At 42.5% G+C, this 26,741-nt stretch overlaps 1 protein-coding gene across 2 annotated transcripts in view; it reads left to right on the top strand.

Moving 5' to 3' along the window:
• The first annotated feature begins 2,546 nt into the window (after positions 1 to 2,546).
• Positions 2,547 to 26,741, top strand: part of UCN3 (urocortin 3) — a 42,949-nt gene continuing 18,754 nt past the window's right edge. The window contains exon 1 of one of the 2 annotated variants that reach the window (XM_056569336.1): positions 2,547 to 2,705. The gene's annotated coding sequence lies outside the window, so the exon portion shown is untranslated. Of the gene's footprint in view, positions 2,706 to 16,765; positions 16,874 to 26,741 lie in introns of those variants that run through there. The other variant, XM_056569337.1, reaches the window with a different exon arrangement.

Here is a 26,741-nt window from a genome sequence, read left to right as displayed (position 1 = left end):
CACGTAACGACAAAAATTTACCACCAAAATAAAGTAGAATATGTCACGAAAAAACAATCTCAGAATCAGAATATTCGGTAAAAGCGTTTTAGAGTTATTAATGCGTAAAGCAACAGTGGTCAGAATTGCGAAAAAGGGCTCAGTCCTTAACCCCTTAAGGACTCAGGGTTTTTCCGTTTTTGCACTTTCATTTTTTCCTCCTTACCTTTTAAAAATCATAACCCTTTCAATTTTCCACCTAAAAATCCATATTATGGCTTATTTTTTGCATTGCCAATTCTACTTTGCAGTGACAGTAGTCATTTTACCCAAAAATGCACGGCGAAACGGAAAAAAAAAATAATTATGCGACAAAATCGAAAAAAAAACGCCATTTTGTAACTTTTGGGGGCTTCCGTTTCTACGCAGTGCATATTTCGGTAAAAATTACACCTTATCATTATTCTGTAGGTCCATACGGTTAAAATGATACCCTACTTATATAGGTTTGATTTTGTCGCACTTCTGGAAAAAATCATAACTACATGCAGGAAAATTTATATGTTTAAAAATGTCATCTTCTGACCCCTATAACTTTTTTATTTTCCATGTACGGGGCGGTATGAGGACTCATTTTTTGTGCCGTGATCTGAAGTTTTTATCGGTATGATTTTTGTTTTGATCGGACTTTTTGATCACTTTTTATTCATTTTTTTAATGGTATAAAAAGTGACCAAAATACGCTTTTTTGGACTTTGCAATTTTTTTGCGCGTACGCCATTGACCGTGCGGTTTAATTAATGATATATTTTTATAGTTCGGACATTTACGCACGCGGCAATACCACATATGTTTATTTATTTTTTTTACACTGTTTTATTTTTTTTATGGGAAAAGGGGGGTGATTCAAACTTTTATTAGGGAAGGGGTTAAATGACCTTTATTAAGACTTTTTTTTTACATTTTTTTTGCAGTGTTATAGGTCCCATAGGGACCTATAACACTGCACACACTGATCTCCTATGCTGATCACTGACGTGTATTAACACGCCTGTGATCAGCATTATCGGCGCTTGACTGCTCCTGCCTGGATCTCAGGCACGGAGCAGTCATTCATCGATCGGACCGAGGAGGCAGGTAAGGGCCCTCCCGATGTCCGGTCAGCTGTTCAGGACGCCGCGATTTCACCGCCGGGTCACTTTCAGTTTCACTCTTGAAGCGGCGGTCAGCTTTGACCGCCGCTTCTAATGGGTTAATACCGCACATCGCCGCGATCGGCGATGTGTGGTATTAGCCGCGGGTCCCGGCCGTTGATGAGCGCCGGGACCGACGCAATATGATGCAGGATCGCGGCGCGATCCCGCTTCATATCGCGGGAGCCGGCGCAGGACGTAAATATACGTCCTGCGTCGTTAAGGGGTTAAGGTGAAAAAGGGATCAGTACTTAAGGGGTTAAAGTGGCACACACATTGTGATGATCAAATTATAAAAGTCTCATTAGGCTTTTTTAAATTCCAGTTTCGAACAGTTTTAAAATGGGGGGGGGGGGGGGGGGGAGTCCAATAGGGATAAATATTTATGCAAGACACTGGCCCATATTTATCAATCAGCCTGAAACTGTCTGTTTTTTTCCCATAGAAACCATTCACAGCTCAACTTTTACTTTACCAGAGCTCCAGAGCTCCAGAACTCTGCCCGTAGACATCTTAACTCCTATCCATAGGGGATAAGATGTGTTATGGTGGAAGTTTTGCCGCTGGGTACCCCCACAGGATAAGATGTCTGGGGGTGGAGTACCCCTGGGAACCTTTACTTTCAGTATCTGGTATGACCCCCTTGTGCATAAATAACTGCATCTAAATGTTTTTGGTATTTATTGAATAGCCCTGCACCTCAGACAAACTTTAGCCTGTAACAATACAAAACAGCTTCAACTTTGTTGTTTTGCTGGGTTTACTGAAGTTTCTTGCCATAGCAATTGTTTATGAATTGTTACTTCTATAACCAACAAAGCAGTTTCCTAATAAGGGTTAACAAGGCTAGGCTTGAAATGTAAGAACACCGTGAGATGGATTCGTTCAATAATAGAATAGTATACACCAAATTCTTTGATCATTTCTATCATTTCTTTTGTACTCTATTTATAAACGTAACAATTATCCATTAGCAAAATCAAATTCCCAAACACTCTGTATGAAAAATACTATCAGATCTGTCAGCTATAAAGCCGCTGTTTCTACTTTAACACTAACATTCTCCTCCGCAGCATAACTACAGATTTGTAGAAGGCTATTGAGTTTTGAACATTTCTGTTGTGTTAAAGAGAATATTCCCAATAAAGCCAAATACCAACCACAGTCCTTCAAGGGGCAAAAGTCCCCAGATGAAATGTCTTCATTCATAGATATCCCCAGTATTATGTCCACTGTGACAAATACCTTACAACTACCTGAATGAGTGTCTGAGGCTAGCACTATTTCCACTCTAACAACTTGTCTTTGTCTACAAATTATGATGAGACACTGTGATCATTCCATTGCTTTCCGCACAGGAGAGGGGAGCGTTTCCATAGAGAAAATATCAGAGCCCCTTCCATAAGAGTGAGGAGGGGGAATGTGAGAGAGTGGGGGAGCAGACTTTCATGTCAGAGGCAAGCTTCCTGATGATTTCTTTATCCTGAGAGGCAGAGAGAAGGGAGCGTCACTCATCAGCACTGCCACATTCAGGTGAGTACACACTTTACCTACAAGTCATCTCTAAGCTTGGGGGGATAATGCTTCTCTTCACAGACTATATTCAGCTCCCAGAGACCTGTTGTGGTTTTTCACGACTTGTTTCTCTCCTATAAAAGTGGAATAATGTTTCTAATAACTTTGTTGTGATGTTGAACATTTGAGCATAGATTGTGAGGAAGCACCCAGCACATATAAGACTGGAGTTATCTTAATAGATATCTGCTTAATCCTATTGTTTGTATTAACAAGCTAAGGAATTATGGAGATGTTAAAACAGAGGCATGGGGTAAAGAGTTATTATTGGTAAAAAAGTTAACTGTAATCTAAGCAATAATACATTCCAGCGATCCGTGAGTTACAATTCTAAGAACAAAGTGGTTAAATACAGTGTAATCCAATATTCGTTAATTATTGCTGATTATTCATCTAAGGACAATTGTGTCCTAAAGCAGCACCATATTGCCCCTGTGTCTAAGAGCAAGGAATTAGTAGAAAGGAGAGCAAGTAGAGTCTCTGTAGTCATCTGTTCTTCCCTTACAAAACAATTATCTGTAATCATCTATAGACCTAGAGATTGATCCATTACAGAAAAGATCAATTAATACTTCTAATAAAAATCCAAACATACTGGAATCATATTGGATCATAACTTTACATTTATTATTACATTATATATCACAGATCAACATTCTTCCTGGTAAACATATATGTTTAAACTATGCCATGACTAAAAACAAATATCTAGAATATGCGATAGATATAAAGATAAATGGATAGATAGATAGATAGATAGATAGATAGATAGATAGATAGATAGATAGGTAGGGATGAATGAATATATGGTGCATGCACAAATTAAAGATAAATTGATTAATTGATAGATAATTATATAGAAAGATATGAATGAAAGTACATGTACAAGTTAAATAGATTATATTGGGTGATGATAGAAAGATAGATAGATAGATAGATAGATAGATAGATAATGAATGTATGAATTTTTTTTTTACAGTATCAATAACTTATGGAATACAGCGATTTCATGTAACAGGTACAATGCTGGCAGTACAATATCTAGTTCACCACTTAAGTTATTGCAGCCTGTAACCACTAAACACTGTAGTTGTACATGTGTGAACTGTGGCTTATCCCCTCTTCATAAAAAAGTCTTTAAAGAACACCAGTCATGTGATGGTCCTGTGCTGCAAAGCTATTGTATGTATTTCTAATGCCAATGACTATGCCAGTGTATTTGTAAATACTGTATATATTAAATTAATCAGAATGATATGCAGTTTTGTCTATTCGAAGTCATTCTAATGATCGTTACATGTAAACACTTCCTTCTCCATATAAAGTATAAGCATTTTTGAGATTTATCAAAACCTGTGAAGAGGAAAAGATGACCAGTTGCCCATAGCAACCAACCAGATTGCTTATTTTATTTATCAGAGCCTTTTTTAAATAAAATAAGCAATCTGACTGGTTGCTATAGGCAACTGGTCAACTTTTCCTGTCCACAGGTTTTGATAAATCTCTCCATTAGTGTTACATTGACTTGCATCTCTCTGCCCAACCTCATTTACAACATATCCATTACAGACCTATAGAGAACCAAGCCAAATTTTTCTGTAAATTATAATAATAATAAATAGCTGCTTACTGGCTCCATCACTTGCAGCGAACTCTTTTATGTGTGCAGAGGGGATGGCATCATTATCACAGCAATGTGGAAAATGTTTTCTGTCTAGTCAGAGAAAAGTGCTGAATTCAAGGAAAGCATCAAAGTGGGATTTATTCAGATTTCACTAAAGTTGAGAAAAACTGGACTTTGCAATTAGATAATGCATAGTTGGGAATATAACGCAGAGTTATAAAGCTTATGTGTTCTGGAATGTTGTCTTTACAGTTTAGTTTCTACAAACAAGTTTTCCGTACACAACATTAAAATAATTAACAAGTGCAGTTACACAAACACATCCACTTCATTGATCTGACATGTATTAAACCATTAAAGCCTAATGGCTGTCAACTACTGCATATTTACACTTTGCTAGTCTTAGCCTACAACCCACTAACTGAACTAGAGAAAGGGAACCTGTTATGCTGAACATGGTGCCAGATCTGCCAAGTAATAGAAAAGCGGTCTCCAAACAATGTATTTCCAGCTGTTGCAAAACTACAACTCCTGTTGGCTGGCTGGGCATGCTGAGAGTTGTAGTTTTGCAACAGCTCGAGGTCCACAGTTTGGAGACTACTGCTAGAGAACAGGAAAAGCTGACCAGACTTATGCATAGTTCTGTGAGTGTTCCAATCCAGTGATTGGCATCTTACCCTGTATTCACATGAACAAAGGACTTATATTTAGTTTGGTGGGAAAACATTCAACATATCTTATTCATTTAGACCTCTGGTCACTTTAAGCTTCGGAGTCCAGTGGGTGGTCCTACACAGTGAGTGACAACCTTCCTTGAATGCACATACAAACATAGCTGTCAGTAACTGAATAGGACTGCCCACTGGACTCCTAAACCCCGAATGAGCAAAGGATTAGGAGTCCAGTGGGCAGTCCAATGACTGCATGGAAAGATAGCTGTCGAATTTATAAATAGGACCACAAACTCTACTCCTTGAACAAGTTATACATAATATTTTCCTTCAAATCTATATACCATTCAGTTAGGCTACTCTTGCAATATAACATGATGCCTGCAGAATGGAATGCACTTTCAATGTGACAGGTTTCAGTTAAAATGAACGATAAATAAAAGAGAAACTATCAGTTTGCTCTGTACCTTCTGCTTTATAGTAGGCTGTTCACAGATATCATAGCACATTCAGCATGGTGGATTCTTGTTTGGAGGAACCTGTAGCTAAGCCTGATCAAAAGAATGATTAAAGGGGTATTCCGACCCTAAGACATCTTATCCCTTATCCAAAGGATAGGGGATAAGATGCATGATCGTGGGGGTTACGGCGCTGGGGAACCTCGCAATCTTTCATTAAGCACCCCGCTATCATCAGCCTCTGGAGCGAACATCGCTCCGGGTCTGATGAATCATGATCAGAGATATCGTGAGGTCACGGCTCTGCCCTCATGTGATATCACACTCCGCCCTCTCAATGCAAGCCTATGGGAGGGGCGCGACAGCTTTCACACCCCCTCCCATATGTTTGCATTGAGGGGGTGGAGCCTCGCATCACACGGGGTGGAGCCGTGACATCACAATACTCTGGCCACGTGATCATGATTCATCAGACCCGGAGTGGGGTGCTGCATTAAAGATTGCAGGGGTCCCTAGCGGTAGGAGTCCCGCGATCAGGCATCTTATCCCCTATCCTTTGGATAGGGGATAAGATGTCTTAGGGCCCTTTAAACGCAATAGAAGAAGACAACAGTACACAACTGAAACTTCAATCAGCCATTTAATAAATACAATGTAGCAAATTTATCAATAAACTAGAAGAGTACCCGGCATTGCCCCATCTTCTTACCCAAACCTTGTGGTAAAAGAAAAAGCAACAATAATGCTCTTGTCCTCATATCCTGTCCTCAGGTTGGGTTGAGCTGTGATGATGAGATTGTAGGCTGAAAATAGGAGGGGGCATGGCTTTGAGGTGTGGCTTGTGGGAGGGCATGTGGTTCACAAGCCAGACTGACACATTCACCTGGAGGTGCAGAGTCTGTGGGTAAGATGTTCTAAAGAGATTGTGGTTGAAGGATCTGGGGATGTGGGTGTTTCGGATGAAAATGGTGTTTTCGGACTTGTGCCCAAATTAAAAAAAAAAGGGCCAAAAATAGAAGGGGCATGGCTTGCGGCAGTAGTGTGGTTTTCTGGAGGGGTGTGGCTTGTGGAAGGGCATGGCTTGCAAGCAGGACCAACACACTTCTCCAGTAAAGTACTGGAAGTAAAGTACTGGAAGTCCCATAGACTAGCATGGGTCCATAGACAAAAAAATTGCAAATGGGGGTTGGTCAGGGTTAATAAAACTATCCCATATTTTTAGTTGCCATATAAGTAACCTGTACCAAGTTTCACTGAAATATTTCTGGCCGTTTGGAAATAAAGCTGGAATATACATACATGCACACACATACATACATATAGTACATTGAGTTTTCTATATATAGATTAAGGGTAGGGTCACACACAGTGCATGCGCAGGGCTGCAGACCCGCGGCAGCCCTTTGTGTGCAGTGTGGTTGGAAGGCAGAGCCAGCGCGCTGATGTAACTTTGACGCACGGCCTCCCTCCAAACCTATTGCGCACAAAGGGCTGCTGCCGGGTAGTCTGAAATACGCTGCATATGCACTGTATGTGACCCTACCCTTACACTAGTTTTCTAGTTAGTAAATTCATTCATGCTGATACAAGTTACCATGTTAGAAGAAATAGGCAGGCTTTGGTGTCATATGGAATGAGAATAATTTATTAATAATCTCTAAATAGCATATATAATAATGCAATAATACATTTTTCCCTTTTTCCCACAGTTTTTAGCCAATATACAGTATTTATTACTCTCCACCAATGTCATTACAGGATCTTACTGATGTCACAGTTTGCAGTAGTCTGTCCTGTTGAAATATTTATTTGAAATCTATTTTCTTATCCCAACTTGTAACATGATAAATATGTCCAATTTTCTATACAGGTATTACACAGTAACAAAAAACGTTAAGGTAAAAAAGGTGGAATTGCTCATTAGAACATAATAGCATTTAGTTGTTAGGAACATAACTATCTGACTTGGTTGAGAACCATGGTCAAGCAGAAAGGATTGTTAGGGTCAAATCATTCATGTTAGAAGAATGATCACGATCTTTCTATACAGAGTCAAGGAATCTAGCAGTGAATGTGTTAGTAAAGGGAAAATAACAGCTTAGAACAAGTGATTGGAGGCAACCATAAACCATGGTAAATTATTAGAATCCTACATAACGAAGGGATATGTTAAAGTAGTACTCCGGCGCTGGATAGGGGATAAGATGTCTTAGCGTCGGAGTACCCCTTTAAGTAAGCCATCATATACAGTGGTTTACAGCATCTGTAAACTAATCACTGCATAGAAAGGTGCACTAACTAAACTGATGACCTTGACCAAGCATAGGCAGCACGTGAAACGGCAGTAGGCTGTGCGTTTACCAAAAGCACTGTGCCTGCTTCATTGTATCACTGTGCAAATAAAATATAAACTTTTTTGTATTTGATGAGTGCCAGAATGATTGAGGGCAGTGCCAGCCCACTGATTATCTTTCTGTGAACACTAACACTAACTGAACTAATAGCAGAGTATTGCCAATTGTAGGAGAGTATTTGCCAATTTTGCAATGTTATTCAATAAGAATTTTTTAATTTCCAGGCACACATTGCATTTTTGTAACCTTTGGTTTTTGTTTAAAGTCATATTAGGTTTTTAAGCTATAGATTTTTTTTATGTGCTCAAACACCTTGAGTTGCAACAGTACGCTTTAATGATGTGGCAGACTGCAATACATATGCTGACCCTCATAGCACAACCTACTCATTTACAGTAAGGATTAGGATACCAGGATTAGTATATGTGTGATATCTAAAAAAAATTATTTGGATAGATTTGGAAGATTTCTTCAGAAGTACTGAACTGGAACTTATGGATCTAGTTCGGCAATTAGGCCATGTTCAAATGCAGCAGTTGCATTGGGGATGCATAACGATACTGTCACGTGTGGTTTGGTCACTGGCTGCCAATTTTTTAACACTCAGTGAAGAGTTTATATGAACATTTTAACAAACATACTGTATAATCTGATTTTGCTTTGACAGCTGCAATGTCTAAGCCTACTGATGTTATTTGGTACTAGTATTTCTTTATACCACATATTTAGGTTTAAGTTGTGTAATGTGTTAAAAATAGTGTGCATTCCCATTAAATATAGTTTTGTCACCACCCTATTGAGTATGATGGAACCAGGGCACTGTGGGATAGTGGAAAATAAACTCAGTACAATAAAGAGGCTGGATGGGACACGGTCATTCAAAATAAACTGTTTCTGTGTCCAAGTCTTTTTTGTGGTATGTGGAAGCACAGCAAAAGTCTAAACATGCCCATTCATCTTTGATTGATGTTGGCTGCATCCCACCGCCATCAGATTTAAGGTGTGAGGTGGCCTCTTGACTTTTCACCAACAGATGATGGTCGATTTTCACTGTCCGGCCCTTTTGATCTGGGAGGGATAACCTGTTGTCAGAGGTGTCTAGTTATTTTCTGGGCCTGACACGACACACTGTGCTGAGCCACAGTGATGTCCCGCTTTGACTAGTGATATGCTGGGTAGCAGTGTCATTTGACTGGCCCCGAATCCAGGAAGAAGGCTGGGCCCAGGCCCGCTAAATGACACTGTCGCTCTGCGTATCACCGGCCAAGGCAGGACATAGCTGCACCTAGCGATAAGCTCAGTGCAGTGTAATGCATTGGGCCCCAGAATGGGGAGCAAGACTGGGACCTAGAAGAAAGGAGAGCGATATCGACACACTGGGGGAGCATCGGAATATAATACACCCCCGAGAAATAGTCCCCCCACATACATCAACATGTCCCGCAAAAAAAAGAGTCCTCACACAATCGTTTTTATGCCATAAATTAACTAAAATATTAAAAATGTCTATACATTTGGTATCGTTGTAATCATATCAACCTGCAGTGTAAAGTTAACATGTCATTTATACCACATGACAAACGACCCAAAAAAATAAAAAATAACCACAAAATCAATTTTTTTTATGTAAACCACCTCATAAAAAAAGTGTCACATGTACCCCAGAATGATACCAATGAAAGCGTCAACTTGTCTCCCAAAAATATTTTTGTGCCCCAAGGCCCCTGTAAGTTTATATGATGCCAACAAAATATACTAAACTAAAAGGATACCCCAGAATCCACACAGCACACCTTCATGTCTGAGGCCTGTGTGAGAGACACGTAGCGCACAAAGGACACATATGGGATATTTCTACATATTTCAGAATTCGGGGAATAAATCTTGAGTTTTATTTCTTTGTCAACACCTACTGTGTTACAGAAAAAAAATGGATTAAAATGAAAAATCTACAAAAAAATTAAATTTTAAGATTCTCTGCTTTTATTTCTGTGAAACGCCTAAAGGGTTAATAAACTTCTTTAACCCTTTAACGACGCAGGACGTATATTTACGTCCTGCGCCGGCTCCCGCGATATGAAGCGTCACATCGCGTCAGTCCCGGCGCTCATCAACGGCCGGGACCCGCGGCTAATACCACACATCGCCAATCGCGGCGATGTGCGGTATTAACCCTTTAGAAGCGGCGGTCAAAGCTGACCGCCGCTTCTAAAGCGAAAGTGAAAGCATCCCGGCTAGTCAGTCGGGCTGTTCGGGACCGCCGCGGTGAAATCGCGGCGTCCCGAACAGCTTGCAGGACACCGGGAGGGCCCTTACCTGCCTCCTCGGTGTCCGATCGACGAATGACTGCTCCGTGCCTGAGATCCAGACAGGAGCAGTCAAGCGCCGATAACACTGATCACAGGCGTGTTAATACACGCGTGTGATCAGGTTGAGAGATCAGTGTGTGCAGTGTTATAGGTCCCTATGGGACCTATAACACTGCAAAAAAAAAGTAAAAATAAAACTAATAAAAGTTTGAATCACCCCCCTTTTCCCATAAAAAAAATAAAATAGTGTAAATAAAAATAAACACATGTGGTATTGCCGCGTGCGTAAATGTCCGAACTATAAAAAATATATCATTAATTAAACCGCACGGTCAATGGCGTACGCGCAAAAAAATTCCAAAGTCCAAAAAAGCGTATTTTGGTCACTTTTTATACCATTAAAAAATGAATAAAAAGTGATCAAAAAGTCAGATCAAAACAAAAATCATACTGATAAAAACTTCATATCATGGTGCAAAAAATGAGCCCTCATACCGCCCTGTACATGGAAAAATAAAAAAGTTATAGGGGTCAGAATAGGACATTTTTAAACGTATACATTTTCCTGCATGTAGTTATGATTTTTTCCAGAAGTACGACAAAATCAAACCTATATAAGTAGGGTACCATCTTAACCGTATGGACCTACAGAATAATGATAAGGTGTCATTTTTACCGAAATATGCACTGCGTAGAAACAGAAGCCCCCAAAAGTTACAAAATGGCGTTTTTTCTTCGATTTTGTCGCACAATAATTTTTTTTTCCGTTTCGTCATGAATTTTGGGGTAAAATGACTGATGTCACTGCAAAGTAGAATTGGTGATGCAAACAATAAGCCATAATATGGATTTTTAGGTGGAAAATTTAAAGGGTTATGATTTTTAAAAGTTAAGGAGGAAAAAGCGAAAGTGCAAAAACGGAAAAACCCTGAGTCCTTAAGGGGTTAATGTCATTCTGACTACTTTAAGGGGTGCAGTTTATAAAATGTGGTGATTTATGGGGGTAACATACAGGCCCCTCAATTCCACTTCAGAGCTGAACTGGTCCCTAAAAAATCAGATTTTGCAATTTTCTTGAAAATCTGGAAAATTGCTATTAAACTTATAAACCCTCTAGCATTCTAAAAAAGTAAAGAATGTTTATCAAATGATGGGAACATGAAGTAGACATATTGTAGATGTGAATTAATCATTAATTTGGTGCAGCATGACTATTACTGTCACGATTCGGCAGGCTGGAGGTGGATCCTCTGTGCCAGAGAGGGATTGGCGTGGACCGTGTCAGTGGACCGGTTCTAAGTTGCTACTGGTATTCACCAGAGCCCGCCGCAAAGCGGGATGGTCTTGCAGCGGCGGTAGCAACCAGGTCGTATCCACTGGCAACGGCTTAACCTCTCTGACTGCTGAGATAAGCGCGGTACAAGGGAGTAGACAAGAGCAAGGTTAGACGTAGCAGAAGGTCGGGACAGGCGGCAAGGTTCGTAGTCAATGGTGGAATAGCAGGAGGTCTGGAACACAGTATGGGTAACACAGTAAAGCTTTCTCAAGGCACAAGGCAACAAGATCCGGCAAGGGAGTGCAGGGGAAGTGAGGTATAAGTAGGGCAAGGAACAGGTGCAAGCTAATCAGGGTGATTGAGCCAGGCACCATCATTGGTGCACTGGCCCTTTAAATCTCAGAGCGCTGGCGCGCGCGTGCGCCCTAGAGAGCGGAGCCGCGCGCGCCAGAGCATGACAGCCGGGGACCGGGACAGGTAAGTGACCTGGGATGCGATTCGCGGGCGGGCGCGTCCCGCAATGCGAATCGCATCCCCGCCGGCCATGTCAGTGCAGCGCTCCCGGTCAGCGGGTCTGACCGGGGCGCTGCAGGGAGAGAAACGCCGCGAGCGCTTCGGGGAGGAGCAGGGACCCGGAGCGCTCGGCGTAACAATTACGAGCAGAAAATATCAAATCCAGAAAAATGCTAATATTTCATTTTTTTGCAAATTTTTTTTTTTTTACAAAAAACACTAAATATATCAATCAAAATTTACCACTAATGTAAAGTACAATATGTCATGAAAACATAGTCTCAGAATCGCTTTCATAAGTAAAAGTGTTCCAAAGTTATTAGCAAATAAGTGGACGCATGTCAGATTTTGAAAATTTGCCTTGGTCATTAAGGTCAAAACAGGCTGTTGAGTAAAGGGGTAAAATATTGACACCACATTTGCCAGGCACCAGTCCTGGGGAACAGTCCATGTTACTATAGAGTCTCTGAATAGTAAAAATAGGGGTCTGTCTATTACATTACTTAATTCCTTTAGTACACGGGGCTGAATGCCATCTGGACCTGGTGATTTGTCTATTTTGATTTTTTGTAGGCGGCACTGTACTTCTTCCTGGGTTAGACAGGTGACCTGTACTGGGGAGTTTACCTTATCACACTGTATTTCACCTGGCATTTCATTTTCCTCAGTGAATACAGTGGAGAAGAATTTGTTTAATATATTTGCTTTTCCTGATCCCCATTTATAATTTCCTCCTCATAATTTTTTAAAGGGCCAACACTTTCATTTTTAACCATTTAGCTATTTATATAGTTAAAAAACATTTTGGGGTTAGTTTTACTCTCTTTGGCAATGAGGCTTTCTGTCTCTATTTTTGCAGCTTTTATCAGTTTTTTTTAACATATTTTTCTCTATAGATTTTTAATGCTTCTTCACTGCCATCCTGTTTTAGTAGTTTAACCCCTTAACCCCTTAAGGACTCAGGGTTTTTCCGTTTTTGCACTTTCGTTTTTTCCTCCTTACCTTTTAAAAATCATAACCCTTTCAATTTTCCACCTAAAAATCCATATTATGGCTTATTTTTTGCGTCGCCAATTCTACTTTGCAGTGACATTAGTCATTTTACCCAAAAATGCACGGCGAAACGGAAAAAAAAATCATTGTGCGACAAAATCGAAAAAAAAACGCCATTTTGTAACTTTTGGGGGCTTTCGTTTCTACGCAGTGCATATTTCGGTAAAAATTACACCTTATCATTATTCTGTAGGTCCATACGGTTAAAATGATACCCTACTTATATAGGTTTGATTTTGTCGCACTTCTGGAAAAAATCATAACTACATGCAGGAAAATTTATACGTTTAAAAATGTCATCTTCTGACCCCTATAACTTTTTTATTTTTCCATGTATGGGGTGGTATGAGGACTCATTTTTTGCGCCGTGATCTGAAGTTTTTATCGGTATGATTTTTGTTTTGATCGGACTTTTTGATCACTTTTTATTCATTTTTTAATGATATAAAAAGTGACCAAAATACGCTTTTTTGGACTTTGGAATTTTTTTGCGCGTACGCCATTGACCGTACGGCTTAATTAATGATATATTTTTATAGTTCGGACATTTACGCACGCGGCGATACCACATATGTTTATTTTTTATTTTTTTTACACTGTTTTATTTTTTTTATGGGAAAAGGGGGGTGATTCAAACTTTTATTAGGGAAGGGGTTAAATGACCTTTATTAACACTTTTTTTTTACATTTTTTTTGCAGTGTTATAGGTCCCATAGGGACCTATAACACTGCACACACTGATCTCTAATGCTGATCACTGGCGTGCATTAACACGCCTGTGATCAGCATTATCGGCGCTTGACTGCTCCTGCCTGGATCTCAGGCACGGAGCAGTCATTCGTCGATCGGACACCGGGGAGGCAGGTAAGAGCCCTCCCGGTGTCCGATCAGCTGTTCGGGACGCCGCGATTTCACCGCGGCGGTCCCGAACAGCCCGACTGAGCAGCCGGGTCACTTTCACTTTAGAAGCGGCGGTCAGCTTTGACCGCCGCTTCTAAAGGGTTAATACCGCACATCGCCGCGATCGGCGATGTGTGGTATTAGCCGCGGGTCCCGGCCGTTGATTAGCGCCGGGACCCACGCGATATGATGCGGGATCGCAGCGCGATCCCGCTTCATATCGCGGGAGCCGGCGCAGGACGTAAATATACGTCCTGCGTCGTTAAGGGGTTAAAGGGGTACTCCGGTGGAAAACATTTTTTTAAAATAATAAATATAATAATAAACTGGTGCCAGAAAGTTAAACAGATTTGTAAATTACTTCTATTAAAAAATATTTATCCTTCCAGTAGTTATTAGCTGCTGAATACTACAGAGAAAATGATTTTCTCTTTGGAACTCAGTGCTCTCTGCTGAATCACGAGCACAGTGCTCTCTGCTGTCATCACTGTCCATTTTAGGAACTGACCAGAGCAGCATATATTTGCTATGGGGATTTTCTCCTACTCTGGACAGTTCTTAAAATGGACAGAGATGTCAGCAGAGAGCACCGTGCTCGTGATGTCAGCAGAGAGGTCTGTGTTCCAAAAAGAAAATAATTTCCTCTGTAGTATTCAGCAGCTAATAGGAACTGGAAGGATTAAGATTTTTTAATAGAAGTAATTTAGAAATCTGTAGTGTATGTGTTATAAATATAAAATATATTTATAGATACCAGTCCTACTGCAGGTACAGAGTGGAATAGAGTGATTAAAGCGAAGAATAAACAGATAAAAAGATAGAACAGATGGTAAAATGAATGCAAAATTTATTTATAGCAAATGATGTATGTCGTCACCTTTAGCAGGGCCCTTGCGTGGGGTGAACGGCAATACTATTTAATAACAAAAATATTGATAGTATATCATAATAAATTAAAAAGTATTATAAAATTGGTAAAATAGCGCTTGGATAGATAAGCTATATGTAAAAATATTCTCACTCGCTATTGCACTTGGTCCATTTGAATTAAATCCATATGATACAGTTCGTAGAATTATATTAAGTGGATGCAGTTCAGTGGATGCAGTTCATAGGTACAGTTCATTGGTGATATAGTGCCGATTATGACGATAACTTAGAAGCGTACTGATTGTGTATCGCTAGTAATAATCTACGGTGCACAGCACCACTCACCCACTGCTTCGGCTTGTACGACTGTCACGGCTGTCACGACTGCGTCCTGTGCTGGGGACGGCTCCGTCTTGTGTGAGCCCGTCTGTGTGATGGGTGAGTGGTTCTCCGGTAGTTCGTGGGTCCCGGGCTGGCACGGAAGGCGTCCGGCCTGTGGATGAGATGTCTGGGACTCACGTAGGTAAACCGGGGCTGTGAGGATGGATTTGCAGAGAGCGTTACACGTGTGTGAACGCGGCACTATGTGCGCGCGGGCTGCAGTGGTCTTCAAATAAAGGGCATCCAGCAGTTCAAAATGATAGTAAGTCAAATGAATCAAATGATTGCAATAGTAATAGTCTTTGTGCAATAGCGTTTAGGCTGTGCCAGCCGAAGCAGTGGGTGAGTGGTGCTGTGCACCGTAGATTATTACTAGCGATACACAATCAGTACGCTTCTAAGTTATCGTCATAATCGGCACTATATCACCAATGAACTGTACCTATGAACTGCATCCACTGAACTGCATCCACTTAATATAATTCTACGAACTGTATCATATGGATTTAATTCAAATGGACCAAGTGCAATAGCGAGTGAGAATATTTTTACATATAGCTTATCTATCCAAGCGCTATTTTACCAATTTTATAATACTTTTTAATTTACCGTATATACTCGAGTATAAGCCGACCCGAGTATAAGCCGAGACCCCTAATTTCAACCCAAAATCCCAGGAAAAGTTATTGACTCGAGTATAAGCCTAGGGTGGGAAATACCTCATCCCCCCCTGTCATCATCCAGACCCGTCATTAACATCCTCATCATCATCCCCTTGTCATCATCCCACACATCCCCCCTTCATCATCCTCTTATCATCCCACACATCCCCCCTTCATCATCCCCTTATCATCCCACACATCCCCCCTTCATCATCCCCTTGTCATCATCCCACACATCCCCCCTTCATCATCCCCTTATCATCCCGCACATCCCCCCTTCATCATCCCCTTATCATCCCGCACATCCCCCCTTCATCATCCCCTTATCATCCCGCACATCCCCTTATCATCCCGCACATCCCCCCTTCATCATCCCCTTATCATCCCACACATCCCCCCTTCATCATCCCCTTATCATCCCACACATCCCCCCTTCATCATCCCCTTATCATCCCACACCCCCCCCTTCATCATCCCCACCCCCCTTCATCATCCCCACACCCTCCCTTCATCATCCTCTTCTCATCATTCGCCCTCAGTGGTCTTCAACCTGCGGACCTCCAGAGGTTTCAAAACTACAACTCCCAGCAAGCCCGGGCAGCCATCGGCTGTCCGGGCTTGCTGGGAGTTGTAGTTTTGAAACCTCCGGAGGTCCGCAGGTTGAAGACCACTGCGGCCTTCAACATCATCCAGCCCCCTCTCACCCCCTTTAGTTCTGAGTACTCACCTCCGCTCGGCGCTGGTCCGGTCCTGCAGGGCTGTCCGGTGAGGAGGTGGTCCGGTGGGGAGGTGGTCCGGGCTGCTATCTTCACCGGGGGCGCCTCTTCTCCGCGCTTCCGGCCCGGAATAGAGGCGTTGCCTTGACAATGACGCAGAAGTACGTTGGCAATGAACGCACCTATGCGTCGTTGTCACGGCAACGTGACTATTCTGAGGCCGGGCCCGAAGCGCTTAGAAGAGGCCTCCCCGGTGAAGATAGCAGCCCGGAACCAGTATCCCACCGGACCACCTCCTCACCGGACAGTCCTGCAGGACCGGACCAGCGCCGAGCGGAGGTGAGTACTCAGAACTAAAGGGGGTGAGAGGGGGCTGGATGATGTTGAAGGCCGCAGTGGTCTTCAACCTGCGGACCTCCGGAGGTTTCAAAACTACAACTCCCAGCAAGCCCGGACAGCCGATGGCTGCCCGGGCTTGCTGGGAGTTGTAGTTTTGAAACCTCTGGAGGTCCGCAGGTTGAAGACCACTGCGGGTGGGGGAGTTCACTCGAGTATAAGCCGAGGGGGGTGTTTTCAGCACGAAAAATCGTGCTGAAAAACTCGGCCTATACTCGAGTATATACGGTATTATTATATACTATCTATATTTTTGTTATTAAATAGTATTGCCGTTCACCCCACGCAAGGGCCCTGCTAAAGGTGACGACATACATCATTTGCTATAAATAAATTTTGCATTCATTTTACCATCTGTTCTATCTTTTTATCTGTTTATTCTTAGCTTTAATCACTCTATTCCACTCTGTACCTGCAGTACTTTTCAGGACTGGTATCTATAAATATATTTTATATTTATAACACATACACTACATAGTTTAGGCCTTTTGGGTGAAGGTAACACTGTTAACCTCAAGTACTATCTCTATCCTAGGTGAGCTACACACACCACATATTCTACATAATTTAGAAATCTGTTTAGCTTTCTGGCACCAGTTGATTTAACAAAAAAAAAGTTTTCCACCAGAGTACCCCTTTAAGAACCATGCCAATTTTATTTTTGCGTTTTCGTTTTTTCCTCCTCGCCTTCTAAAATCCATAACTCTTTTATATTTCCATCTACAGACCCATATAAGGGCTTGTTTTTTTGCGTGACCAATTGTACTATGTAATGAAACCTCTCATTTTACCATAAAATGTACGGTGAACCCCCCCAAAAAAAATTTTAGGGAGGAAATTTAAATGAAAACCACAAATTTGCTAATTTTGGAGGGTTTCTTTTTCACACTGTACAATTTACAGTAAAAATGATATGTGTTCTTCATTCTGTGGGTCAATACAATTAAAATGATACCGACGGCTAGATACTTTTATATTTTTGTACCACTTAAAAAAATCTAAACCTTTTTGTACCAAATCAGCAATCGCCCTATTTTGACCACCTATAACTTTTTCATTTTTCCCTATATAGGGCGGTATGAGGGCTAATTTTTTGTATCATCATCTGTACTTTTTCTCGATACTACATTTGCATATATAAAACTTTGAGATCATTTTTTATAAATTTTTTTGGGAATAAAATGTGACAAAAAAGCAGCATTTTGGGACTTTTTTTATTTTTTACGTTTACGCCATTTACGTAAGGGATCATTAACATTATATTTTGATAGTTTGAACATTTACACACGCTGAGATACCAAATATGTTTATAAAAAAAATATTTTACGCTTTTTGGAGGTAAAATGGGAAAAGCGGACAATTTTCATTTTTATTGGGAAAGGGGATTTTTCACTTTTTTTTACTTTTTATTTTTACATTTTTCTACTATTTTTTTTTACTTTTTATGTCCCCATAGGGGACTATCTATAGCAATCATTTGATTGCTAATACTGTTCAGTGCTATGCATAGGACATAGCACTGATCAGTATTATCAGCTATCTCCTGCTCTGGTCTGCCCGATCTCAGACCAGAGCAGAAGACGCTGGGAGACGGACGGAGGCAGGTGATGGGACCTCCGTCCGCCATTACAGATGATCGGATCATCGCGGCAGCGCTGTGGGAGATCCGATCATCTATTTTAACATGCGCATTGCTGCAGATGCCATGATCTGTATTGATCACGGCATCTGAGGGGTTAATGGCGGACATCCACGCGATCGCGGATGTCGGCCATATTGGCAGGTCCTCGGCTGCTAATAGCAGCCGGAACCTGCCGTGTATGACACGAGCACCGCTCTTATGCTCGCGGTCATACACAGGACGTTAATATACGTCCTGGTGCGCGAAGTACCGCCATACTAGGATGCACATTTACGTCCGTGGTCGTTAAGGGATTAAATGCTTTATTTTTGTCATTTATTGCCCCTTAACATTTTTATTCATCCATATTGGTTTTCTTTTATTTCTGACCCTTTTATTCCCATAAGGTATATACATCTTACAGTGAGAATTTAAGATATTTTAAAAGTCTCCCATTTAGTGTCAGCATTCATTTTTTTTTTTTTTGAGGATCAATTTATATTGTTAAGGGCTTCTCTGAGTTGATTGAACTTTGCCTTCCTAAAGTTCATTGTTTTTGTGGCCCCTCAAGAGATTCCCTTATTGAAGAACAAGCTATAATGTATTCTATTATGATCACTATTTCCTAGGTGTCCTTCTACTTTAGTTACATTGTCAGGTCTGTTGGTTAATATTAAGTCTAGTAGGGTGCCCCCGTCTGTTTGGACAGATGATTGTCTTTAGCTATAGTCAGAAACCTGTTTACTTTATGAGATTCACAGGTCTCAGTCTCCCAGTTTTTATCAGGATAGTTAATGTCCCCCAATTATTATGACATCATTCTGATTTGCTACCTTGTTTATTTGCCTCAGTAATTGATCTTCTGCCTCATCCATTATATTTGGTGGCTTATAGCAAACCCCTATGAAATTTTTTTATATTTTCATCTCCATATATTTCAACCCATAATGACTCCATATTATCGTTTCCCTCCCATATATCTTCCCGCAGTGCGACCTTCAGACTCAATTTCACATAAAGACAAACTCCTCCCCATTTCAGTTTTGTCCGATCCTTCCTGAATAGACTATAACCTTGAATGTTGATCACCCAGTCGCAAATATCGTCCAACAAAGTCTCTGTTATACCCACTATGTTATAATTTTCCTCAGTCATCAACCACTCCAGTTCATCTGTTTTATTGGACAGACTTCTGGCATTAGTCAACATGCAATTCAAAGGTGTATGTTTTTTCTTCCTATGAAGTCTATCCCTACTAACTATTCTAACCCCTCCCTCTGCTCCACCCCCAGGTATATTAATAAATCCTCCCTCTCTATCTACACTTTCTTCCCCCTCTACGTTGTAGGTTCCCTCCCCCCCAGTCCCTAGTTGAAACACTCCTCCACCCTTCTAGCCATCTTCTCCCCAAGCACAGCTGGTCCCTCCACATTTAGGTGAAGCCCATCCCTATGGTGGAGCCAGTATCCGGCAGCGAAGTAAGCCCAGTTCTCCATGAACCCAAACCCCTCCTTCCTACACCAGCTTCTGAGCCACTTGTTTACCTCCCTAATCTCCCGCTACCTCTCTGGTGTGGCTTGTGGTACAGGTAATATTTCAGAATATATTACCTTGGAGGTCCTTGCCTTAAGCTTGCGGTCTAAGTCCCTGAAATCCTTTTTAACCCCTTAAGGACCCGGGCTTTTCCCGTTTTTTCATTTTCAATTTTTCCTCCTTAACTTAAAAAAATCATAACTCTTAAAAATTTTCACCTAAAATTATATATAATGGCTTAATTTTTGCGTCACTAATTCTACTTTGTAATGACATTAGTCATTTTACTCAAAAATCTACGGTGAAACGGGAAAAAAAATCAATGTGCGACAAAATTGATGAAAAAACACTTTTGTAAGTTTTGGGGGCTTTATTTTTACGTAGTACATTTTTTGTCAAAAATGATACCTTATCTTTATTCTGTAGGTCCATACGGTTAAAATGATACCCTACTTGTATAGGTTTGAATTTGTATCACTTCCGAAAAAAATCATGAATACATGCAGGAAAATTTATACGTTTAAAATGGTCATCTTTTGACCCCTATAACTTTTTTATTTTTCTGTGTTCAGGACGCTTTGAGGACTCATTTTTTGCGCTGTCATCTGAAGTTTTTAGCGATACCATTTGTTCTGATCAGACTTTTTGATCACTTTTTATTCACTTTTCTGTGGTATAAAAAGTGATCAAAAATGCGCTATTTTGGACTTTGGAATTTTTTTGCGCGTACGCCATTAAACGAGCGGTTTAAAAAGCGGTATATTTTTATAAATCGGACATTTCCGCACGCGGCGATACCACATATGTTTATTTTTATTATTATTTACATAATGTTTTTTTATTTTTGGAAATGCCGGGTGATTTAAACTTTTATTTGGGGAAGGGATAATTGAAAGGGTTAATGATTTTTTTACACTTTTCTTATGCAACATTATAGCTCCCATAAGGGGCTATAACATTGCATTTACTGATCTTTTACACTGATTGATCCATCTCCATAGGAATGGATCAATCAGGGTTTTCGGCGATTGAATGCTCAAGCCTGAATCTCAGGCTTGAAGCATTCATTCGGCGATCGGACAGCACAGGAGAAGGTAAGAGACCTTCCTCCTGTGCTACAGCTGTTCGGGATGCCGCTAGCCGGGCACTTTTACTTTCGTTTTTAGCCGCGTGGCTCAGCTTTGAGCGTGCAGCTAAAGGGTTAATTAGAGGCGGGTCCCGGCTTCACTATGACGCCGGGCCCGCCGCGATATGATGTGGGGTCACCGTGTGACCCCGCGTTATATCGCAGGACCGGGACCCATGACGTATGCATACGTCATGGGTCCTTAAGAGGTTAAGGACACTCCACCTACCTCTTACTTTGTCATTGGTGCCAATATGCACCATGACTGCTGAGTCCTCTCCAGACCCACCCAGCAACCTGTCAACCCAATCCGCGATGTGCCGAACTCGAGTGCCAGGAAGACAACACACTGTTCAACGATCCCAGTCTTTGTAACAGATTGCCCCGTCTGTCCTCCTAATAGAATCCCCCACTACCAGTACCTGTCTGGCCTGCTCTGCACTCCTCCCTCCCTCCTTACTGGAGCAGACACCCCCCCCCTGGCGGTCAGAGGCAGAGTCCTGCTGCAGTGCTGCTAGCTCTGAAATGGAATCCCCCTCATCTGCCAACCGGGCAAACTTGTTGGGATGTACCAGTTCAGGACTAGCCTCCCTGACACTTTTCCCTCTACCCCATTTTCTAACTGTAACCCAGCTAGCTTCCTGACTGTCCTGCACCTAAGTCCCACTACCCTCCTCCACCTCTACCCCAGAGAGTACTTACTCAGTGAGCAGGAGTCTCCTCTCCAAGTTGTCAATGCATCTCGGTGTTGCCAGTTGCTCCTCTAGATCCAGGATCTGGGCTTCCAAATGAACAACTCACACACATCTCACTCAACAATATGCATCCGCAAACTGCTGTTCAAGGATTGCATACATTGTGCAAGATGAACACTGGACGTCCTTTTCCAACATGCAGACCATTCTAGATTTGGGGATTGCAAAAATTAACAGTAAAAAAACAAAAACAATCAAATATTTCAATTAAACTCTCTGAATTTAAAGTCCCTACATTTTAAATCACTCTCACTTTTTTACTTACACTCAATTGTATACTTCACACTCTTGTATACAAACAATCACTATCTCAAACAATTGCTTAGTGTACTTGCTTTTATAGTTACCAGATACCACCTCTCTCTTCCACTGCATGGAAGTGAATGCAAAGGGCTAGCTGGCTGCAAACAGCTGCAGTTTATTAGCTGCTAATTATTTAGCTACTCCACCCACTCTCCACCTGTATTCCTTCCATAGAAATCCATTCCACAGAGAAATAGAAAAAATACACAGAAATGTACTCAATGCTCACAATTAGAGATGAGCGAACTTACAGTAAATTCGATTCATCACGAACGTCTCGGCTCGACAGTTGATGAATTTTCCTGCATAAATTAGTTCAGCTTTCAGGTGCTCCCGTGGGCTGGAAAAGGTGGATACAGTCCTAGTAGACTCGTTCCTAGGACTGTATCCACCTTTTCCAGCCCACCTGACCACCGGAAAGCTGAACTAATTTATGCAGGAAAAGTCAGCAACCGCCGAGCTGAGAAGTTCGTGACGAATCGAATTTACTGTAAGTTCGCTCATCTCTACTCACAATACTTCTTACAGTATACCCTTAATTTTAAGTCCCTCCCACTTTTATACTTACACTCACTTGTATACATCACACTCTTGTATACAGACACACAGTCACTAGCTTAAACAATCGCTTAGTGTACTTGCTTTTTAGTTACCTGATACCACCTCTCTCTTCCACTGCCTGGAAGTCAATGCAAATGGCTAGCTGGCTGCAAACAGCTGCAATTTATCAGCTGCTAATTATTTAGCTACTCCACCCACTCTCCACCTGTATTCCTTCCAGACAGAGAAAGATAAAAAAAAAAACACAGAAATGCACTCAATGCTTGTTACACTCTCTGCTCCGGCAGCAAGCTCCGGACGTGAGCGCAGTGTCCCTGTGTCCCCGTCTGCCGGCTGGGCTGGGATTCGCATAGAGGGATGCACCCACATGCAAGTTCCAGCCTGTCACTCACCACGCTCAGCTGCCGCCTCCTCCTCTCTGTCTCAGCTCCGACGCGCATGTTTCCGTCTCCTAGGGCATGCGTGCGTGCCAGAGCTCTGAAATTTAAAGGGCCAATGCGCAGATAATTAGTTGTTGCACCTGACACTACATTATAAAGTCCCTGCACCTTCCACACTTCCCTGCTGGATCTGCAGTGCCCCAAGCCTGAGATTAAGCATTCCATATTGCCTGTTTGCCTTACCCGTGTATCCAGACCTTCCCACTATGTTATTTGACTTCGCACCTTTGCCGCCTGCTTTGACCTTCTGCTACGCTTGACTACGCTACTGCCTTATCCTTCGGTACCTCGCCTTGTCCAGCTACCTGTGTGGTCGAGCCGTGTCGGGGGTAGAGACCTGGGTGTTGCCTGCCACAGCAAGCCCCTCCTGCCTTGTGGCGTGCTCTGGTGAAGACCAGCGGCACCTTAGACTCTGCTCCCCGATACGGTCCGATTCATCAGCCACACAGGTTAGAGGATACACATCCAGCTCCGTAACAATGCTCACAATACTTCTTACAGTATTTCCTTAATTTTAAGTCCCTCTCACTTTTATACTTACACTCACTTGTATACTTCACACTCTTGTATACAGACACACAATCACTAGCTTAAACAATCGCTTAGTGTACTTGCTTTTATAGTTACCAGATACTACCTCTCTCTTCCACTGCCTGGAAGTGAATGCAAAGGGCTAGCTGGCTGCAAACAACTGCAATTTTTCAGCTGCTAATTAATTAACTAATCCACCCACTCTCCACCTGTATTCCTCCCAGACAGAGAAAGAGAAAAAATAAAAACAAACTCACAGAAATGCAGTCAATGCTCACAATACTTCTTACAGTATTCCCTTAATTGTAAGTCTGTAACGCTGAGCGATCCGGTCCCTGCTCCTGCCCGCGGCCCATCCTCACTTACCCGCACCTGCTCTGACTCTCTCCTCTGCTCCCCGGTCACGTGGTTCCGGGCGCGCGTGTCCCTGCACTATAGGGCGCCCGCACGCCTGCTGTGTAAAATTTAAAGGGCCAGTGCACCATTGATTGGTGCCTGGCCCAATCCAATATAAAGCTGCCCCTATAAATGTATCCAGCCCCTTCCTGCCCTTGCCGGATCTTTGTTGCCTCAGTGCCCATGAGAAAGCGTTTACTGTGTATTCCTTGCCTGTTGCCGAACCCGTTGCTAACGACTACCGCCTCTGAATCTGTGCTGCCTGCCCTGACCTTTTGCTACCTCTGACTACGCCTCTGCCTGTCCCTTCTGTACTACGCCTGTCTCAGCAGTTAGTGAGGTTGAGCCGCTACCGGAGGACACGACCTGGTAGTTGCTGCCGCAGCAAACCATCCCACTTTGCCGCGGGCTCTGGTGAAAACCAGTAACTACTTAGAACCAATCCTCGCCAAGCTCGCTGGTCTCTATTTTTTGCCAGATTTTATTTCCTGATCCACTTTCGTCCTGCAAGTAAGAACATCAGAGCCGACGCTCTTTCCCGCTCGTCCGATGTCTCAGGAGATGAAGTCAAGCCACAGCACATTGTACCGCCGGAATGTTTGGTCACCGTAGCTCCTGTTGACCTGCGCAATCTCCCTCCAGGGAAGACCTATGTTTCTCCCCGTCTACACCTGAAAGTCCTTAAGTGGGGGCATTCTTCTTTGCTCGCAGGACATCCTGGAGTCTGGAAAACGATACAACTTATCTCCAGAAGATACTGGTGGCCTTCCTTTGAAAAGGACATCTCAGAATTTGTGCAGGCCTGTTTAGTATGCGCTAGAGACAAGACCCCTCATCAGAGACCCGCTGTACCGGAGTCCCCATGGTCCCATATCGCTATGGACTTTGTTACAGACCTGCCACCATCTCACGGCAAAACGGTAGTTTGGGTCGTCGTGGACCGCTTTTCTAAGGTGGCGCACTTTATCCCATTGCCAGCCTTACCATAGGCCGCTGAGTTACAGAGGCCTACGTGGTGCCGGGTTTCCTGTCCCTGCACCACGTGGGTTTTGTTTACATCAGCCTCCATACACGTGGAATGCCGATACCACGTGATTATACTCATGACCATTGATTGGGGGGTTTTCTGATTGGCCTCACCATCTTAGAATTGAGTCCGCTCTTTTGTTAATTTGCAGGCTCAAACGTTGCACCTCTTAATTGGATATGCGATGTGTGAGTCTGACATGAGGGTGTATTCTTAATACGCCCATCATTGGTCAGCCCTGCTGTGTTCCTCCTACTGGGCGTACCCCGGGCCCCCGCAGGTGCACGTTTCCATGAGTCTTTATAAGATTTCCGGTATACACATATCATCTTTCAGTGACGCTGTAGTCACAAGGTAAATAGCTTAGGTTATGATTGGATCGCAATGTATATTTAAGATGGGACGGACTATCACTGACCACACCCCGGAAGAAGCCTCCGTGGCGAAACGTCGGGTTTTGGCGGTGTGGTTTTGCTCCTCTGTACCACTTGGTAATTATGAAATGCACTTTGTTCTGATTTCATGTTGTTTATTTGTTGTACTGTTTGCAACATAGCAGCACCTTAATTATTCATACTTCTGTAATGCACTTTATTATTATTTATGTATTGTTATACTAATACAATACAGTTGAGTGAGCGCCCACCTCCATATTTTCAGTGTCCTGTCTGTGTCTCCTTTTATGTCTTCCATATTTGGTGAACCATGGTGTTCATTTGCAATATGTATGTTTTATGAATTTTTTTCTCAATAAAACTTTATTAATTGTTTATCTTTACACGCTGCTTCTCTGTGTTTTTTACATTTTTCTAAGGTGGCGCACTTTATCCCATTGCCAGCCTTACCATATGCGCCACAGTTGGCTAAGCATTTCTTACGGCACATCTTCCGTTTACATGGGCTACCCTCGCATATTGTCTCTGACAGGGGGGTACAATTTGTGTACAAATTCTGGAGGGCCCTCTGTGGACAGCTAAAAGTCAAGTTGGATTTCTTCTCATCATACCACCTTCAAACCAACAGCCAAGTGGAGCGAGTAAATCAAATTTTGGGCGACTATCTTCGTCACTTCGTCTCCTCCCGCCAGGATGACTGGGTCGACCTCCTCCCATGGGCGGAATTCTCCTATAACCACAAGGACTCTTCTTCCTCCAACCGATCTCCCTTCTTCATGGTTTACGGCCGTCATCCTCAGCCGCCTCTACCCTTGTCCTCCTCCTCCGTTGTACCTGCTGTGGATGATCTGGTGCGGGACTCTGCTGCCATCTGGCGCGAGATGCGTCTCTCCCTACTACAGGCCTCTTCCCGCATGAAGGTCCAAGCAGACAAGAAACGACGGTCCCCTCCTGTCCTGGTTCCCGGGGACAGAGTTTGGCTTTCGTCAAGGTACATCCGCTTCAGGGTCCCTAGTTATAAGCTAGGTCCTCGCTACTTGGGACGCTACAGAGTCAAGAAGTGGATCAACCCAGTGTGCTACCAGCTCCACCTCCCTTCCTCCCTTAGAATTCCAAACTGTTT

This window comes from Hyla sarda, chromosome 4 (assembly GCF_029499605.1).
Source record: "Hyla sarda isolate aHylSar1 chromosome 4, aHylSar1.hap1, whole genome shotgun sequence".
NCBI lineage: Eukaryota > Metazoa > Chordata > Amphibia > Anura > Hylidae > Hyla > Hyla sarda.
Note: the sequence above shows the minus strand (reverse complement) of the source record. Positions and strands in the feature narration are given on the sequence as shown.